Source organism: Camelus ferus, chromosome 5 (genome assembly GCF_009834535.1).
Source record: "Camelus ferus isolate YT-003-E chromosome 5, BCGSAC_Cfer_1.0, whole genome shotgun sequence".
In the NCBI taxonomy this organism is placed as follows: Eukaryota; Metazoa; Chordata; class Mammalia; order Artiodactyla; family Camelidae; genus Camelus; species Camelus ferus.
The window spans coordinates 24329602-24336327 of record NC_045700.1 but is presented as its reverse complement, the minus strand read 5'-3'; the positions used below and the strand labels follow the sequence as shown (position 1 = coordinate 24336327).

At 36.3% G+C, this 6726-nt stretch overlaps 1 protein-coding gene across 3 annotated transcripts in view; it reads left to right on the top strand.

The window, feature by feature from the left end:
- The window catches only part of GTDC1 (glycosyltransferase like domain containing 1), a 349484-nt gene that overhangs the window by 29209 nt on the left and 313549 nt on the right, over positions 1-6726 (top strand). The gene's annotated exons all lie outside the window — the stretch shown is intronic.

Genomic DNA, 6726 nt, shown 5'->3' with positions numbered 1-6726 from the left:
TATAGATATAGGTAGATATAAATTGTATATCTTAAAATGTGAAGTAATTGGTTTAATTGTTTTGCCCAGAGGTCAGGGATTCAGTACTTGGAGAGATGATATCAAACCCAAAGTAAAAATACTGCCTCTTTCCCTAGATTGCATTAGGGTCCTTGCTTAGTTCAGTTTGAAAAATAAGCTATGTGAACACAGGGAGGACTGAAGAGTGTTGAGTTATGCTGAAATCTATTCTTTTTTGTAGCGTCTTACCAAGGATGCATCATAAACATTGATCTTGATACTTACCCAGATTTGCTCTTGTTTGAATTTTGTGACCCATGTAATGTCTTTTGGTGCAGCTACATGAGAGCGTAAGCATATGTGTGCACACACACTAATGCAGTAGTGCAATTTCCTCTGAGAACTTTTCCATCCAAGGAAGCAGGTACTATTTACAACATACCCCAGACAAATTGGAAGCAGGTGCTTCCCACTCTGTCTAATCTTCGCTGCTGTTGTTTCACTTTGTACTTGCTTGCATCTGTATACTATATGCAACTCTATGGTGTATCTCCTAGGTTCTGGAATAGATGTGTGACAAAAACGCTGTAATGTAGTCTTTTATTCATTCAAAATGTCACTTTGTGCTTGAATACTGTAGTTGACTGATCACTCCTTTTATGTATGATTTGCTTGTTTATTTCTTCTCCTGTTTAGTATTCAGGAATTACACACATACTCTGGTTTGGCAAAAATGAGCAACTCAGGTTAATGTTTGTAAAGTATCTTGGAAATTTCATTCACATAGCTTTGTGCTGCATTTTGTTCATGCATATAATCATTTGTTAGGTTTGAGTGTTCCTGAAATGGAATTATTTGATAATTTGTGTAAATTATCTTTAAAATAAATAAAACGATAAGGTTTATCCTTTTGAATAGATTGGATTTAATTGTTATTATAATCTTGTTATTCTCCATAAAAGAGATCCTAACAAAAGTCTTTTCTTGTTTGTGTTGAGTTACATAATCTAAGTCATATTTCTCTTTAGACATGTCCCAGTTTATTGAATATTTTTATTTGATTTCCATACGGAGCATATAGATAAGATAGATGGCTATGTAAGTTATTTGGGATAATTTTATGGATAGTATTGGAAATCAATTTCAGAATTCTAAGTGTTACCACTATTATTTTTTTTATTTTTCTTTTAGAGTAGGGTACTGAGCCATGTAGTGGACAAAATGCTTAATTCTGGCCCTCAAAGAGTTTACATCCTAATAAAGAAGAAAAGCTTTTGTATAAATAACTTCAGTGGAATACATGGTATAAGAGAGGCACAAATAAAATCCGGAGGAAAAAGATTATTTCATATTAGGCATTTCTTAAAAGATGTGATACTTGAGCTGGACCTTGGTAACTGGTAGAAAATTGTCAGGGGGAGATTTGGGAAAAGAATATTTCAGGCTGAGAACATAACACGAAACAGGCAGGGTCACACAGTGTATCTGAAGGGCCTCTAGTGGGCTTACACAGGAGCAGATGGGGAGCGACTGGCTACTGGACTCGAAAGATGGGTTTGACTGTCTTGTAAGCATGTGTGGATCTTATTTGTTAGGAATTGGATAGCCCTTGAAGGTTGTAGAACATCTCTTATGTGTCAGGCCTGAATGTGTCTTCTGATTTATTTGTAACGACTCTTGTTTAGTAGATATTACAGCCTTCATTTTAAAGATGAGAAAAACCAAGGCCCAGAGAAGTTAAGTGACTTACCCAAGGTCTCATGACAAGTAATTATTAGAGCTAGTATTCAAACCAAATGTTCTTTTGAATCTGCATGCTTCCTCTCTTTTAAGTGGAAGGATGAGACAATCAGGCTAAACTTTAGGAATGTTACCAAAGCAATTGGTTTCTTGGGTGGGGGAGTAATGTCTTAGAGGCATGTTGCTGAACTGGGAAGGCTATTTTAGTGTTTCAGACAAGTGGTAATATGAAACTTGAATTTGGGGTTTTAACGATAGGAGTGAGAAGGAGAGTTCATGTATGAGATTAAGGTGGCAGAACTGTCGAGTCGGGGTCATTAAGAATGTATGCATTTAGGAGGTACTGGGACAGAGTTGCATGTGAGAAATGGAAAGAAGTAAAAACTGGAGAGCCAGAAGAGTATAACATGGAAGTCAAAACAAGAAAGTTTCAAGGATGGTTGAAAACGCTGTTGAAAACTATGTAGATTTGAAGGTATAGGAGGACCAAGTAAAGCTCATTTGGTGTTTGATGACCACTGGAGACTTGAGGATGACTTTAGCAGAGTGATATGATTAGAAACCAAATAATCAAGGATTGAAAGATGAGTTTGAAGACAAGGATATGGAGGTAGTGATGTAGATGCCTTTGAAAAATTTAGTGGAGAAAGCTGAAATGCTAACTCAAAGGATTAAAGCAAAGGATTTTAATGGCTGTCCATTTTAATGGACAAATGGGTTAATTTGTCAAAGCTACGAAGGCCATGGTGGTAAGAAAGGGATTGAAAATTTTAGAGAGGGAGTAATTGGTGGTTCATGGTCCTAAAGGATGGTAGGAGGGTTTAACATAGGTGTGTGGGCTAAACTTTGACTGAAAAAGGATTTTTTTTTTTGCATGTGTGTATGAATTGGCAGGGAAAGGAAATATATGGGATGAGTATCTACTTATAATTTATAGGAGGAGCTTAGTTGCTCACGTTAAATGACCTGGAAAGTTTACTGAAGGTAAAGAGTGCTCATCTAATAAGAGTTAATAGGTAGAGGTGGTGTTGAGAACTTTCAAAAAGAGGAAAAGATTTGAAAGAACTGCTATGGTCAAACATTAAACAGCAAGAATTTCCAAAGCAATGATTTCTAACAAGAATCTAAACATACATTTTTATTGGGAATTTTTTTCTTGGGAGGCAATTATATTTTCTTGTACAGTGTGAACCTTCTGTTATTCAAGTTTGTAGCAGGGCATCTATTCCCTCTCTTCCTCCCTCATTTACTCCTTCCCTACCTGTATCCCTTCTTCTGATTCATTCAACAAATACGGTTAAATGTGTGTGCTCTGCCAGGGACTTGGGGTATCGCAGTGTATAGATCAGATGGTCTCTTCCCTGGTGTTAGCATCTAACGTAGATTTCACTAACTCAGATTCCTAAGGAGCATTGAAATATCCAGGAATACAGTGCAGGGCCTGGTGGGTAGCCAATTCCAAGGGTATTCTCATTCAGATTAAAACAAAAGAGGTGTGCAGGCCATGGGTGGTTTCTTTTTTAATGCAAAAATTTCTCTGTAGCAAGCATTGTTGTAAATCCTTTAACTAGCTTTCACTTGTCACTTCCTTTTTCATGTTTCAATAGGTTAGTTTACCCAATCAGTTTTGAAAACATGCTCCAGTTATCAATGTGCTTTAAAGTTTTGAGTATTTTCAATTGTTTAGTTCATATTAAATCAAACCAACCCTTAATACTTACTAGATTCCAGTGTTTTACACAACACATGTGGACTATAAAGGATAGAGTCATTAAAAAGTGTAAATATCTTTAAACCTTTACCTTGGTTTCCATTGTTCTTTATTGTAGACAGATTGTAATTTCTTTTGCACAGTTTTTTTTTCCCTCTAAAGAACGAAGGATAACAGATAAACTTTTGGATTCATTTTCTTTTTTTTTAAAATCTGAAACTTATATTTGAAGAATATTATTTCCATCAAAGGATTGGCTATAAATTGTTTTGGTAATAAACTCTATATTCATTATATATGACATGTATTTTAGCAATGTGCCTGATGAAATTATACCATATGTTTAAAAGTTAATCGAGGAAAGTAGAAGAATTTTACTTTTCCAGTGATGATGATGTTAGTATTTCCTATACTGTGTGATCCTGAATAAGATTTTGTTGGGAGGTTAGAATTATGAGAGACCTAGGTTTAGCAGGAAGGAAAGGTTTGGTCCTCATCATACTATCAAAATGTCTTGTGCTTGTGGAAAAACTATGCCTAAAACACAAAAGCTTTTTTTTTTTTCTCATCTTCATGGAATTTTATTTGATTAGCAGCCTGATGTATTTTATCATCAAGGAACATATTATGGTCATATCAGTTGATCATTAATCTCTACAAATAACTAACTTCGGTTAACTTTTTAATGTGATACTTGCCACTACCATTCTAAAATCCCTTCCTAAAAGCTATGAAGTAAACTAATTTCAGTGGTTCTGTTTTAGTTGCATTTAGCTGGCTTCATGCAAACCTCATCATTGAAATGTTTTGTAGCTGGGAAAATTCTGTCATATTTACATGAGAAAGGGGAATTTTTTTTTTTTTTTACTTATTTCAGTTTATTTAATTAGAGATTGCATTTAAATTTGTATAAACAAAGTTAAGGCAGTCAAAAAACAGTACACTGGCCTGAACTGATAGACAAATGTGCAGAGTGTCTGCATCAGAAATGCAGTGTTTTACATTCCTTTTTTTCCCTTTCTACTCAAATCTCTGTGTGTGTTTCACTCTCCACAATTTCACTCTTCATCCTCTATACATTAAAATATTTTGTGGAAATACCTTACTCTGGGAGCATTGGTGGTTGATGAACTTTCTGCAAGAGTCTTTTGTGTTAGAAGCTAAAACGTGGATGCCATGACTGTCATCTTAGAGGGGAGGTCCTTGGCATCCTTGCTTAGAACTTCCCCCTGGAAGGATGTGACACCAACCTTTAAGGTGATACTTTATTTCAACAAGGTACAGTTTGAGTCTAAAAGGGGAATCAAGCAGCCTTGAAGGCTCAGGTTTCCAAGGACCAATCTAAAGGCAGAGGAGCTATGGGCTGGCTATGGTTTTGCTAATTAAAAAAAAAGGACAATTGCAGAAAGTTATCATGTAAGTTTGCATGGAATAATCACAAAATTCTTTAACTTGCTGTGAATACAGCCCCAAATATCTGTTTTGGTGATCTCTTACTACTTTATAAACCACTGTAAAGCTTGGTGGCTTAAAAACATTTATTTTGCTTTTGCTCAAGAGCCTGTGATTTGAGGAGATCATTCAACATAGCTTGTCTTTGCTACATGTGGTTCCAGGGGAGGTCCAGAATCACCTGAAGGCTTGCTCAGGCACATGTGCTGGTAGAGCCTGGCTGTCCACTGAGGTAACTGGGAGTCTGGGTTAGAACACCCACATGGGCTTCCTCACACTGTGGTGACTGGGTTGGAAGGGTGAGGGGGAAGGGGGAGGGTGCCAAGGGAGAGAGTAGAGAGGGAGAATAAGCCAGAACTAGAGAGTAAGAGTAAGAGAGAAAGAACCTATACTGTCATCCTGGATATCCTCCCAGGGTACCAAAATCCAGGGATGCTCATGTCTGGTATATAAAATGGTATAATATTTGCATCCTCCTGTATACTTTAAATTGTCTCAATTATTAATTATAATTAATACAATGTAAATGTTGTGTAAGTAGTTGTAAATACCATATTAATAGTTGCCCATGCATGGCAAATTCAAGTTTTGGTTTTGGAACTTTCTGGAATTTATTTTTTTTCCCAAATATTTTTGATCTGTGGTTGGTAGAATCCAAGGATGTGGAAGCTGCAGATACAGAGGGCCAACTGTATTGCCTTTTATAGGTTACCTTTGGGAATTGGACAGTATTACTTCTGAGGCATTTTGTTCCTCAGAAGCCCTGCTCAATTTAAGCGGGAGGGGTCATTGTCCCTGCCTTTGGGTGAGGGAGTGGCAAGCTCCTGGGAGGGCATGTGGGACTGGAAATACCGCTGTGGCCATTTTTAGAAAATACAGTCTGTCCCAACTCTTTATTTTGTTACCTGTATTCTCTTACCTCTGGCCTCAGACATAGTGATCCAGGTGTGTGAGGTCAGTGTTCAATAGTTAAGTGTAGAAAGTAGATGATAAGGATACAGAGTGAAATCCTTCTCTGTGATTAATAGTCAGCTCCTTTAATTGCATTTTTTGGGTAATTGCACCTTTTCCTCGAACTCTGTCCTTGTTTATCCTCAGGAGGCATAATTAAAATTGCAAACAAAACAGAAACCCAGGATTTTATGTTATAGCAGCTTTATTGCTAGGTACTGTGATGCACCCCTGTTGAATGACCAGGATTCAAGTCCCAGGTCTGCTGTGTGATGTTGGGACAGTTACTTAGCTTCTCTGAGTTCACACATCTACAAAGTCCAGATAATGATCCTTTCCTTATAAAGCTGGCTTGTAAAATAGAGATATTAAGGGACAGCTCAATGACTGGGAAGTCTTGGTTTCTCAACCATTATTATTAGGCAGGTTAATGAAAACGTGTGATTGAGGATGTTAAATTGATTGTGATCTAGAATGATAGATTAAGAAACCAATTTAGGATATGTAGATACTCTGACACTAAACAAATGTAGGTGTCTGTGACTGAAAGGAATTAGAATAGAAGAAAAACTATGAAGGAATTCTGAAAGAGTGTCTACACTTTGAAAGGTACATTGTATTTTCTCAGATATGATCAACTTTTTACTGAAATGAATATTTCAAAGATTTATTAAAATAATCAACACTTAGTTAAGGTACTTCATTAAATGCCCTAATACCTTAGCTTGAATTGTTTTATATTTAGTGAAAAATGCTAGTATTTTTTAATTTTTATTTTTTAATTGTGAAAGTAATATATATATATGTCATAGAAAAGAAGCTAAGGAGACAAATCACCCGTGATTCTGTTACGCAGAGGCATACTGTAATAC